This window comes from Lepidochelys olivacea (assembly GCF_965140295.1).
Source record: "Lepidochelys olivacea isolate rLepOli2 genome assembly, chromosome: 5".
NCBI classification, from domain to species: Eukaryota; Metazoa; Chordata; order Testudines; family Cheloniidae; genus Lepidochelys; species Lepidochelys olivacea.
Window position 1 is genome coordinate 82,312,306 of NC_140415.1, and position 12,976 is coordinate 82,325,281.

The window sequence follows — 12,976 nt, forward strand, 5'->3', positions numbered from 1 at the left end:
AAGGGACCAATATGATCATCCAGTCTGACCTGCTGCATAATAGAAGCCACAGAAATTCATTCCATGATTCCAGCGTCAAGGCCAATGACTTGTGGTTGAACCTGAGCGTATCTTTTTGGAAGATATCCAAACCTGGTTTTAAAGATTTCAAATGATGGAGAACTGATAAATTTGCAACTCTTCTCCAGTATAAACTTGTCAAGCTTCAACTTCCAGTCACTGGATCCTCTTATGCCTTTGTCTACTAAAGAGCCTTCTTCTACAGGTACCTTTTACTCTGTAGGTACTTATAGACGATGATCAAGTCACACTGTAACTTTCTCTTTGACAAACTAAACAGATTGAGCTCCTTAAATCTGTTACTGTAAGGCATGTATTCCAGTCTTTGAATCATACTTGTGTAAGCAGAGTCAGGATGAGCTCTACCCTGACATCTGGGGGTGAATTGTTGCAAGTTGTGGAAAAGAACTTCAGGGGCTGATCTTGTTTACATAGGCACACCCACCCTGCCTAGCATGAGCCCACAGCAGCCCAAATGGTCACTTTGGCTGCTGTGGGATCCCCAGTTTCTCTATTATTGGGGCAGGAAGAATAATGCTGTTGTTACCCTGATTATGTGAATCAAGGACAGTGAAACCGTTTTATGACGGAGGGACTTGCCATCAACTAAGTAGCACTCGCTAGACAAGGTACATGGGTTCAAAAAACCCAGTGAATTGAGAGAGGCTGGGGACAGGCATTTGTACTTGGTGGTATGGGCCTGTTTTGAGGGTCTGAAACACCAATTCCACCACCACCACCACCACCACCACCACCACCTCTGTCCACTGTGGAATATCAGAGCTAATTTTGATTTCATTAGGAGTCTAGTTACAGGCTGCTGAGTTGAATTCGCTTTGGGCTAATGGTGCACCACCACTGAGGCTTCCCTACTACAAGCTGAAATCACTAAAGAGCTAAAATTACTAAGAGCTGAAATCACTGAGTGCTGTGCTAAGTAGTGGGGGGACCTGAAGCTATATTCCTGAGCGGCTGGTGGAGCAGAGCAGTTTGCAGGATGGCTGGAGTGGCCCATCCTGGCTGGTGGAGCGGAGCGGCTGGCGGGACGGCTGCGGAGCAGAGTGGAGTGGCTTGTGGTGAAGGCTGCAGCAGAACCCAAGGAGAGGTGGGGCAGTCGGCCTCGGACCATGTAACGTCCCCCTTAACACCACCCCCCCCATTTCCACCCAGGCTGGGAGGTAAAACTTTGCAGATAAACTTTTGAACTCTGGGGCTGCACTGACCAGGGACAGAGACCTTTGGGTTGAGACTTTGAGTGATTTTTGGGTTGTTGAACTTTTGGGACTTTGGGTGAGTTTTGTGTTGCTGGACTCAAGAACCAAAGGGAAAAGACATGGCCCAATTTGCTGGGACGGGTCTTTGCTCATGGTTTGGTTTATGAACCCTAGTTGTGGTGTTTTCCCAATTTAATGCTGATGTCGTTTGCCTCATGTTATTAAAGATTTTCTGCTACACCAAGACTCTGTGCTTGCGAGAGGGGAAGTATTGCCTCTTTGAGGCATCTGGGGTGTGTGTAAGATTTTCCCAGGTCACTGGGTGGGGGCTTGAGATAGTTTTGCATTGTGTTGTTGAGAGGGAACCCCTATGTACTGAACCTGGCCCTTGCTGCTATCAACTCGGCCTGGCAGAAGGGTTACACTTGTAACTATTCTCTGTACAATCTCCAACTTTTCAACACACTTTTTGAAATGTAGACATCAGAACTGACACAGTATCCCAGCAGTGGTTTCACTTGTGCCAAATACTGAGGTAATACTATCTCCCTGCTCGCTATATCCTTGTTTATGCATCCATGAAAAGTATGAACCTTTTTGGCCATAGCATCACACACTGGGATGTTTTGTGATTATTGGACCCTACAAAGTTACCCTAAATTCAACTGTAAAAAGTATGTGAAAGTTCATAAGATGTTACTATAACCATGAAAAATAGGTCAAGTTGTTTTTGATGATGAATGTTATAATAGTTGAAAGAAAACCAGACAGAGAAACTATATTAGTCTAAACAACCAGGACCTACTGACATAATTCAAGGACTATGTGAGATCATACTTGGTAAACAAGCAAATGTGGGAAAAAAGTTACTTATGCCAAATTTGGCCTTATGGAAATGGATTTAATTGGTACAAAATAATGAGGATAAAATATGTTGTCCACTTTTACCCTTTTGGGGGCTCTTATAAAGAGACTGGAAAAAAAAGGATCATCTTCCTCCAGCTCATATCCCAGCCTGGCAGCACTGCATCTCATTGCAGCTTCCTTGCCCTCAAGACTGATGGAGCAGACCAAGCTAAGGACTTTCTTCACAAGAGGAAGGCCAGCTGGCTTTGCTCTTGCGTAAGGAACTTTGTATTCACCTGTCAGTGCTGAAAGTCATCAAATTACCATGACATCCGGTCCTCAGTCCTTCAGTGGGGACCACTAATTCCCTACACCGCAGAGGCACTTAAAATCCTGTATTGTTTTCCCTTCTCTTGTTGCGTTGCTTTATGCCCTCCCCCACTTGCCTCTGATCATCTCTTTCACTCTCTTCGCTTTTCATTGAATCCCAAAATCGACTATAGTGCATTCATCCAAACCTGCCTTGTCTAAGAAGAAAGGATCCAAACAGACGATGTCCCTGACAAAAAGAATGATCCAGGATCCAAGCAGCAGGTATCATGGTTGACCTGCCAGCCAAAGCATCTATTTGTGACTGTCCAGCCATCCAGTGTTCCAGAGACAACAAAAATCATATTTCCCCCACGTTTTCTATCCTCTCTCTCCCCTTCCTTGTATCTGTCTATTAGAAATAGAGAAGTAAATACCCTTTGCACACCAGGACTGAATGTAAAATTAATCCTTTCCTTTTCATCAAGGAAAGGTAGCTCTGAAAATAAGAGACTAATATTCTGCCCCCAAAAGGCAAAACTTTAAATGTTTTGATTGTTTTGCATAATCACTCAATTTCAGTTTCAGTATAAATGCTTGTTTTAATCTCTTGTTCTTTTTTGTGTTTTATCAATGAACTTTCAAGTTTAAAATTAATGCTTTTGGGCATTTGTCATAGAATCAAGTAGAACCAGGGTCTCAGTAGAAACATAACCCAAAGCAAAGAATATTGGAGAGTTTATAAACACCTTTAACTCTTTGACAATACATTAGATCTGATATACATTTGGTTGTCCATCATCAACCCTTGTCCTGTTCACAGTCCCTGCTTTCTAGGATACAATTCCCCATCCTGTAAGTATGACCTACATTCTTTATTCCTAGAAGTATGACTAAATTTGGCACATTAAAACTGTTTGTTTGACCCCATTGTTTGTTTGAGCCCATTTTACCACATTGTTTCAGCCCATTTTACCAAGTAATCCAGATCATCCTTTTTAAGTGACTTGTCCATATCACTATTCACCACTCTACAAGTCCTCAGGTCATCTAAAAACCCTATATGAAATTATTTTACATTCTCTTTTAGATCATGCATAAAGATATTAAATAGCATTGTGCCAAGCATCCATTCTTGCAGAATCTCATTAGAAACATCTATTCAAAAATGATTCCCCATTAACAATTACATTTTGAGATGTCATTTTAAATCCATGTTACACTGATTTTGTAGTATGCTAATTTTTTATTCCAAATGTTGTGTGGTACAATTTTGCCAGGGATCAAAGTCAAGCTAACAGACCTATAATTTTTAAAATATCGACACAACTTTATTTTTCTTCCAGTCCCCTGGAACTCCTCCAGTGTTTTAAGATTTGTTGAAAAATGACCTCAATGATCAAGAGAGCTCTTTAGCCAACTCTTTAAAAACTTTTGGGTAAAAATGATCTGGAACAACTGATTTAAATGGTTTAACTTTAGTAGATGATGTTTAACATTCTCCCTAGTTATCGCTGTAATGGAAAGTATTTCATCATCATTGTGGTCTCTGAATAAGTCATCTGGCTTCTTTCCAAATACAGAACAGAAATATTTATTGAATACTTCTGCCATGTCTACATCATTATGACAACTTTATCATCTCCATCCAGTGATGGATCTATAACCATTGATAGGGTTCTTCTCATTTCTGATGTTAAAAAAACATTCTTATTGTTCTTAAACCCTACCAGTGATGGATTTTTCATTAATATCTTTAGCATTCCTTATCAATTATTTGCATTTTAACTACTAATTTATCATCACTGCTATCCACTTCCCCTTTATTCTATTTGTTAATATTCTCTCTATATTTTATTGCATTAAGAAAATTTAAACCAACAACTTAGGCTGGAGGAAGCAACAATTTGGGAAGGAAGGCCCTGGTCTGGGAGTCAGGAGATCTGGGTTCAATTCCAGACTTGCTGTGTGGTGTTGGGCAAGTCACAATCTGACCCCTTACCAAGTTCCTTGTCTGTAAATTGGGGATAATATTTCCCTACCTCATACAGGTGTACAATGATAAAACCCAATAATGATTGTGTGGTGCTCTGAAACCACATAGACCCAATGACTAGAGTTGGTTGGAAATTTTCCAACATAATATTTTTCTGTGAGAAAATGTAATTTTGTTGAAACTGAAACATTGCACCTAAATTTCAATTTTAACAAAATTCTGACGGAACCCTGCCTGGTTTCTTGCCAGCTTGTCTTCTGAGCTACAAGGCAGCTCATTCTCCTGGAACCATTCTGCTCATAGTTCTGAGATTTGTTGTTTTTGTTCTTCTACAGAATGAATTTTTTTTTTTCAAAATCTCACAATTTGTCACAGAATGGAAAATCCCATTACCACTCAGCTCTACTAATGACTTTGAGAGGTCAGTGGTATAGAGCGCACTAAAAACATTTTGAGTTTCAGAATTATATTTCAACTGTGATTTTCCACTACTATTAATTAGAGCTCCTGTATACAGTCATCACCATTAATCAGAATACATCCTGGGACCATGAAAAGAGCTCTTTTTCTTGGAAGTCCAGTATCAGTCTGTATGGCGAGTTGCACACTGTATTGCAATTTTAATTTTTTCCCTTCTCTTTCCATATGTTCTGGCTGAGATATCTTGAAAGTCCCAGGTTAGCTAAGTTTTAGGCTCAATGACAGGCTTTAATCTACCCTTCCTGAAGCTGTTGATGATAATGATTGAAACTGAAAAAAATAAACTAAAAATGAACATCTGATTTTCAAATTAGGAAAACTACCACTGAAGAATCAAAGATGAGACGGGTCCCTTAGAGAGGTGTATTTATTACCCAGAGTGGTCATTCAGCAGGTGCTCTTATACTTGGGGCTATTTGTTATTAGTATTCTTACACTTGCTTTTTAATTTAGTTTCTGTTACATTGCTTACCTCATGTTGCATGTGTCAGTTTTATTCCTCCTGTAGACTTCCAAAATTGCTTTCATAATAATCTAGTTTTCCAGGATTACTGCCACCAGACTACATTTTTCCTCCTTATTATCTTTTAAGAACCTTGGCTAAATCCCATCTGGGCCTCAGAATGTATTGGTTTTCAAGCATTGTAGCTCATTTATCACCTCTGTCTTACTGACCCTGAAATCATCCAAGATAGTGAGTACACAGCCAATTTAGATGAGATTTTGTTAGTGTTTCTGTCTCCAGTTACTGTATTCAAAAACCGTGAATAACTGTCCTGGAAATGTAAACTTGTTAAGGAGGGGAGACATTCATTCACATTGGAGAATTCAAAATCTTCAGCATTCCTAGGGTTAAAGCTGTCTATGGGAGGCTATGTTTTTGAGCTGCAGTGCCCAACAGCTGCAGTAAACTATCTGTTCTATTAAACTGGACACCAACATTGTCTAGTTTTAAAAAGCTTTTGATCTCTGATCTTGAGAAGCCTCGTCAGTGTAAAGAACTGAGATTTTGATTGCTCAGTGACGTCTGCTGTTTTAGACTGAGTGCCCTGCATTATATTGACTGTCTCATTCCTGTTTCCCAAGATCCAAAAATGTTTCTCTTGAGACTCTCTCCGTGAGCCAAAGTTTTAAATAAGTAAAATACAGGGAGTCAATCCTGTAGGATTGCATTTTCTCAAGTGTTGGAGAAAGAATTGTCTTATGGCCCAATCTAGCAAAGTGCTGAACGTCTTCAACTCCTACTAAAGCTGAAGGTGCTAAAGGAGCTCAACACCTTACAGCTCTGAGCTGTAAGTAGTGAGGAGTGGCAATCATACACCAGCATTAACAGCTATAAATCTACATTTTAAGCAGTTTCAAAATTGAAGAATATTTATATATTAGGGGATGCTAAACTAAGCCTACATTATAGATTTACTTTATCACACAGAGTAGCATTTGTTTGTTTTTTAAACGTAGTGCTGGTGTATGTTCCAAATCGACAGCTCTGGAGACCACAGTCCTCCATTTAGCCACAGCAATTTCAAGACCAGTTCAAGTTTCCGCATACTACCCTATTATTGTGACTCAGGCAGCCTTCACCTGAAGGTACCATTTCTCATGGTGAGAAAGTAATTCAGTTCCATGCAGAGAATCAAAGATTAACAATAGAAAGAGGATGATTAGGTCACCAAGTCCATTCCTCTGGCAAAGCAGGATTACTCCTTACTAAATATTTTCTTGTACTTTGTTGAGTCTGGTTTTAATGTCTTCAGTGTTTCTGTTTTGAGTGTTTCTACTGAGACTGCAAACAAGGTTGTCAGTTAATGGCAGTTCTAATAAAGGGTGTTTTCTGTGATGTGGACACCACACTAGAATGAACTACACCAGGGAGGCAACATGGTCTGATGGCTGAAGAAGTGAACAGTGTGTCAGGAGATTAGGGGTCTATTCCAGATTCTGCCACAGACTCCTCCTGCGTGAATCGTGGATGTCACTTAACCAGCTGTGTGCCTCAGCAACCCCACTGGCAATATGAGAATAATACTCTCCACCTTTGGAAGGTACTTTGAGCAATTTATATATTGGTACAAGTTACTGTAATGTAAGTCACAAAAGCCACCAAATATTTTCCAATGGTAGCAATTTTCATTCTTTACTGTCATGGATTGATTTGAATCATGACCTAGAAAAAAAAGGAAATGACTATGAGTCTGAGCCTGTGAGATGCTCAGAGCCTTAGCTGAGATGCTAAGCAACCTCATCACCTTCCAGGAAGCCCTCAGCACTTTGCAGGACTGGGAATCCACTGAGTTATCCAGTTCCTCTCAGCCAGAAGTTTGACTTTTTCTATCCATACATATATAGTACTGAGTCCTGCTCCCACTGAAATTGTTGGTGAAATTCCTGTTGGCTTCAATGGGACAAGATCTGGCTCTGGTCTAAACAAAATAAACCTGCTAAATGAATATAAACATGCGACAGGAAATGCTGAAAGATAATGATGATCAGACATAAGGAACTTCTAAAATACATTACTGCGTTTATGTAGCTGAAAACATGCTATAGTACACAATGAAATACTTTCTCCAATGAAGAAAAGGAGTACTTGTGGCACCTTAGAGACTAACAAATTTATTTGAGCATAAGCTTTTGTGATGCATCCGATGAAGTGAGCTGTAGCTCACGAAAGCTTATGCTCAAATAAATTTGTTAGTCTCTAAGGTGCCACAAGTACTCCTTTTTCTTTTTGTGAATACAGACTAACACGGCTGCTACCCTGAAACCTTTCTCAAATGAGAATCTGATATCATAAACATGCTGAAGTAATTGTTATTGTCACACTGCGGCTATGCATTTAGTGGGTATTAGCCATACTTAAATGAGAAGAATCGCATAGTGTGGCAATCTGAGCTTCTAAGTCTGCACTTCATTATACCACATTTATGCCTGTGAAACTCTGCTAATGGAGTTCATTCTGGTGGAAATGAAGTGAGCTGTAGCTCACGAAAGCTTATGCCCAAATAAATTGGTTAGTCTCTAAGGTGCCACTAGTACTCCTTTTCTTTTTGCGAATACAGACTAACACAGCTGTTACTCTGAAACCTGTAACAGAATGGAGACTCAACCCCTACATGTCCGGAAGTTGGAAAAAAACCCCACATGTAGCAGAGGTTTTGCAATAAAAATGTCATTTCCTAGCATCATAGATTAGTAAACTTTGTGGGATGGAAAATGAACTGATATATTAAGGCCACATTATATTCTTACTTAGGGAGAAACCATCAAATACCTTAAGCCCCAAATTTGACTTACTTTAATATTTTTCTTAAAATCCTATTCAGTACTTTACTTACTGTACATTAGAAGTATCAAACAGACAAGCCTACTTTTAAAAGTTATTTTTAGAATTTCTTCTCTTTTTACTACACCTATTTTCTTTCTAATACTTCTTTTCCTCTTATATATTTTTAAAGCTCTTTTTGTTTCTCTTAATCCCTGCATCTAATTACATTTCATGTGGATGACTCATTGACATCTCAAGTTCAACATCACCAAAACCAAGCTCACAATGTTCCCTCCCAATCCTCACCTCTATTTCCATTTTTCATTGCTGTTGATAGCATCCCCATCTTCTCGGTCACCCAGTTCAAGGCAACTATGGTTTATCATACTCCTCCCTCTACTCCTGCCCCCACATTAGGAAGTGACCAAATGTTTTTTCACTTCTTCTTCCACAACATTTAAAAATATCTGTTTTCCTTCCCATCCTAAATCATTTGCCCACACCCTGAACATCTCAAGCATTGACTACTATAACTTCCTCCTCTCAGGTCGTCTAGGCATTTCCCCTGCCGAGCTTCAGTTTGTCCAAAATAAATCATCTTTATACTCATTGTTCACACTGTGTCACTCCTCCATTTGCAGTCCTCCATTGGCTCACCATTGTAAATTCTTTATGCTTGGTTGAAAGGCCACTCTGCTTCAATCTATAACTCTGACCTTGTTTTTTTTTTGTATTCCCCACATTCCCTTTAGTACCTCCTCCCACTCCCTCATTTGCACTTTCTCCCATGTCTCCCCACAAATATGCACAAATACTCTGTGCTAAACCACCTTTTTATCCTCATTCAAATTCTTCCTCAAAATCCACTAATGTTGTGTAACCTGTGAGAAGTGATCTTTGAAATACAAACCAACCAAAACTAATTTAGCATAACCGCTAAGACGTGCTTAACTTTATCATTACTCTTGTTCTCACTCATCCCTCTCTATTTTTGTCACTCAGAAAGTCCTCACTTGCTATGTAATGTCTGAGTTTAAGGCGCAAGCTGTGCCCAAGATTTTGAAAAATGAGTGCCTATAGTTAGGCTCCTAAATTCATTTTTAGGCATCTAAATAAGTGATCTGAATTTTAAAAGTGCTGAACACCCAGCAGATCTCACTGACTTAATTTTAATGGGAGATGTGTGGCTGAGGCTCCTTCCTTGTTTGAAAATCTCATGTATAGTACAATCCTTCCACCTGTTCTTTCCTTTCTGTCTAATTACATTGACAATCCAATTATGAGACTATTTCCACCAGGTTTCTATTGTGCTCAGTAGATCATAATCTTCATCATTTAACGGTACTGCTTGCTGATTTCCCATGCTTCTTGCATTTGTGTATAGACACCATAGTACTCCTGTTGAGTGCTATTTTTGTTTTTTATTTTCTATTTCAGGAGGCCAGGTTTTGCCTTACGACAGATATAGGAAGTACATGATAGATTATGTGAGTTTGGTAAAATATCCCTCTTCTTCCTTCCTTTCATAAATATAAAATACATACATTAAAGTACACAAGCAAATATAATGCCCAGATTGTGGCTCTTCAGCCACCAGCCATGAAAAGGGGAGGTGCAGAAGTGCACTGTATCAAAGGGGGTTCCTCATTTTTGTGTGTGACTGAGGTGCCGTATGGGACAGAATGACACTGGCTACACACTCTGCTGGCTAATGTAGAAAGGTGTATGTGGAGCTCTGGTTCTAAACTTGCCCTTCCTCCTAGCATTACGGTTGGTCTTGGCTTTTTACTGAGTCTGCCAACTTTATTGTATCGATGCAGTTGCCAACACAGAAAAGATCAGGGATATTGAACTGAGGTTTCTGCAATTGACTTTTCCCCATGAAGAGAAGTTTAGAGACAGGGCTGGGGTTACAGAGATTGCTGGTGCCCAGAGATGGTTTCCTGAGGAAAGGGCTGATTACTGCATATTTAAGGGTTATTGAAAGCTTTCCCTCCCTATAAAAACCATTATTACTATCTAGAAAAAGTGAGGCCAAGCACACTGCACAGGCTGTAACCAACCAATAGCAGTAAGGTTCCCTTTAACACATGATGTTACGTACTGCCCTTACTGCCTTCAGAACCTCCACCGATGAGATGTTACGGAAGGTAACACGATTATCTTTTCCTGCTGTGGCTCCACTTTCAGGCTGCCACTAAATATATCTTGAATTAGATGAATATTCCCTGTGAAGTCGGGTCAGAGCTCCTGATAGAAGCAAATATTTAAGTCTGAAGCTGGACAATTTGGAAATTACAAGCCTCACACAAACACTGGGTCATGCTACATGAGGAACAGAATTGAGAAAGATATGTTTTTATTAAAAACAGAAAAGGGCAAAAAAAAAAGTCAAGATTTTCATTCTCCCCAGAAGGTAACATAAACAATGCAGGATGCAAAAACAAATTTAAAAACAACATGTAGAAAAGCCCTAGAAAACAGAGTCTATTTAAGAGAATCACACATTTGCTTAAATGATTTTTTTTTCTAGTATGCCAATTATTTATTCGTAAACAAGCAGTTTTAGGGTTCTGTCATTTTGTTAAATTTCCCTGGTTTATTGTATAAAACTTTTCTGACCTTTTGGAATGTCTTTTTGTTTGTAATATGACAAACTGATCCGGCTGAACATGTTCTCCACCAACATAATGTGTTTATGTCTAAACTCTGGTTCTGGGGTATCTGATTTATTTGTCTTGCTGGATTTGATTTCAATATTCCCTTTGCTACTGTGCCCTTTGAAAAGCAGAATTTTATTAGTTTATGCTCAAATTTTAATAGAAGAAAGTATTAAAAATGTAGACACAGTTTATTTGATTCGATCCTGGTTCTCCCAGGTTTAAATACTTTGGTTTCCTCTCTAAAAACTTTAATAGTATTTGCTCCTTGCCTGCTACTGTCTCTGCCCTTTTGCTTGAACTTGATTAGTTGGCTTGGGGAAGTGGACCGAACTGTCAGCAGACAAAACTGATGCAAAAGAAAATGAAAGTAAGGTTTTATCTACACTACACACTTTTGTTGACAAAAGTCAGCTTTTGTCGACACAACAGTGGCGAACACGCTGAAATGCTCTTCCCATCGACATAACTCCCCTGCTATGTTGACATAATAAAACTACCTCAGCAAGAGGTGTAGGGCTTATGTCAGTGTAGTTAGGGGCAACGCAGTGTCTGTGTACACACTGAGTTCCTGATATTGGCTGTAATTCTTGTCAATTTGACAAGAAAGCCAGCTTCTGGGTTGCTGGGATCACAGAGGCAAGAAGCCTGGGCTGCTCCCCTACACTTCTGACTGGGAATGTGGAGGTGAGAAGCCCTGGGGAGTAGGTGGGCTCCCGGTGAGGAGCTATGTGGAGCTGAGAGCCCTGGCTCTCAGTCCCCACACCGTCCCTCTTCAGTAGGTAGAACTGCTCCTGGTGAGGATACGCACCACCGACAGAAGAAGGGTAGCGTGGACATCAGCCACTGCAGTAATGAATATGTTGGCTGTAAGTCGACCTAACATAGGTTGACTTATCTTTGTAGTGTAGACATAGCCTAAGAAACAGAATAGACAGAACAGAACAAATGAGTTAGAAAGAGATAACTAAACCAATAAAATAAATCAAAGGAGACATCAGAGAAGTAGGCTAGATTAATAAAGAAACAAAAAAGCGCATAAAACCAAATGAACAAAAGAAAGAAAAAACAATGAATGCAATTAAAACAGAAAAAGAGAGAAAATTATAACTGAAGAAAACAATCTGCAGCCTTTGCTCATGCAAAAGTGATTGAAAGAAAAAAAATATGCGAGGTTAATTTTGTTTCTTATTTGTTAGCTTATTCTGTTCTTGCCTCATTTTCTTACCCTGAATTTCTCTTTCATGCATAATCAATCTGTTTGGGTTTTTTTCCCCCTTTATGCAGTTGGTTTTGGCCATTTCTGTACTTTCTATTTCTCTGTACTGCATGGGATTTTTCCTTCAGGGCCAGATTGTGCCTGGTTCATAGGTGAATATGGGGCAGGTGGGGGAGGACAAAAGAATCCTTGCAGTCTAGGTAGAAACATAGTTCCTGTATTTGAGGAATGCAGGAATTACTCTGTTCCTAATTCCTAGGGATTCACCCACTTCTATTCACCAGCCTTAGGACCAAGACCATCACAACAGGGGGAAACAAACTGCCCCCCTGAAAGGGGCAGCAGCAGTCATGCTGACTTTTGTTGCAGGAGAGCTGAAAGGCATTCTGCCTCTGAGGCAGACTGCATTGTGTTGCTCCCCAGGGATCAGTGACAGTATGTCTATACTAGGGTGACCAGATAAGCAAGTGTAAAAAATCAGGACGGGGGTGGGGGGTAATAGGTGCCTATGTAAGAAAAAAAACCCCAAAATCGGGACTGTCCCTATAAAATCAGGACATCTGGTCACCCTAGTCTATTCTACACCTGTGGCTGGTCCATGTCAGCTGTAAAATTGCATTGTAGCCTGAACGTCTATATCACAATTTTACAGCCCCGTAGCCCAAGCCCCATGAGCCTGAGACAGCGGACATGGACCAGCAGCAGGTGTTAACTGCAGTGTTGACATACCCTCTGGCTTCACTCCACCGCTTACTTTGGCCTGTATGTAATAGGCATGATCCATGCTCAAGTGAGAACTTGAAGACCAGACATATGGTGATTATTTAGCTTCATCTCAATTTCCAATTATTTATAAAATGGGTTTTAAGTCTGGATTGTAGTTTGCTGAACAAGTTAAATGTATTTTTGAGTAATTAACCAAAA